This window comes from Gossypium hirsutum, chromosome D04 (genome assembly GCF_007990345.1).
Source record: "Gossypium hirsutum isolate 1008001.06 chromosome D04, Gossypium_hirsutum_v2.1, whole genome shotgun sequence".
NCBI lineage: Eukaryota > Viridiplantae > Streptophyta > Magnoliopsida > Malvales > Malvaceae > Gossypium > Gossypium hirsutum.
The window spans coordinates 51303699-51304819 of record NC_053440.1 but is presented as its reverse complement, the minus strand read 5'-3'; positions in this window follow the sequence as shown (position 1 = coordinate 51304819).

Below are 1121 nucleotides of genomic sequence, written 5' to 3'. Positions count from 1 at the left end.
ACATAGCCTTGGTGAGCTCTTGAACTCCTCGGCGCTGCAACTCTTGCTTCGCCCACGGTTTTAATCCGTCCATAAAGGAAAAGAATGCCTCTTTCTCCCCCATATCTGAGATTTGGAGCATAAGCTCGCTAAACTCCTGTACATACTCCCTCACAGTGCCTTGTTGCGCAAGCCGACGCAACCTTGCCCGAGCCTCATCCTCGGCATACTCTGGGTAAAACTGTGCTTTGAACTCGCATCGAAACTCCTCCCATGTTTCGATTTCAGACCCACCACGTCTCACATCAGTGGACCTACGACGCCACCACAACAAAGCAACGTCAGATAAATACATCGCAGCAGTAGTTACCTTAGTGACATCCTCCGTGATGCCTTTGGCACAGAAGTATTGCTCGATTCCCCACAAAAAGTTGTCCACATCTCTTGCGGACCTTGTTCCCTTAAACTCTTTTGGCTTGGGAACATCAATATTGGGCTTGGTGCGGCAGCTGCTAACCCACCATTGCCCAAGGCAACCTTGTAGATTGTGAGTTCACCCTTGAGCTCCGCAATCTCTCCCTTCAAGGCCACCACCATAGCCTCAATGGCATCATCTCTACCAGTCAACTGTTTCATATTATCCGTTACATACTCTTTAAGCTGCTCCTGCATGGACTGCAGTCCATCATGGAGCCTATCATCAACGTCTTCCACCCTCTCCTTGATATCCCCCATTGAACTCTCGAGAGTGACGACGCGATCCTCTAAAGCAGACAATATGTCCCTTGAGCGACTGGCTTTCCTAGCCCTCCCACGGGTCTCCACTCCCTCAACTTCTTTTGACATCTTTCAACGGTGGCTTCGAACCTTAGCTCGGATACCAACTGTCACGGACTTAGAGTTTTCCCACGCGATCCGTGCGGCCTTAGGCAGTTTCTCTGCTCAAAACGCCTAAGTCAGCCTAACTTGTAACAAAAAAAGATTCAGCAGAAAAAACGCCCAAGTCAACTTCACTTGCAACAATAAAGGATTCAATAGAATTCCCTTAAGATTTTCACGAAGAACAGCGGAAGAACGAAGTAAGAACGAGCCTTGAAAGATGAACAAAAGCAAGAACACTTGAGAGAAAAGTTTGAGTGAAT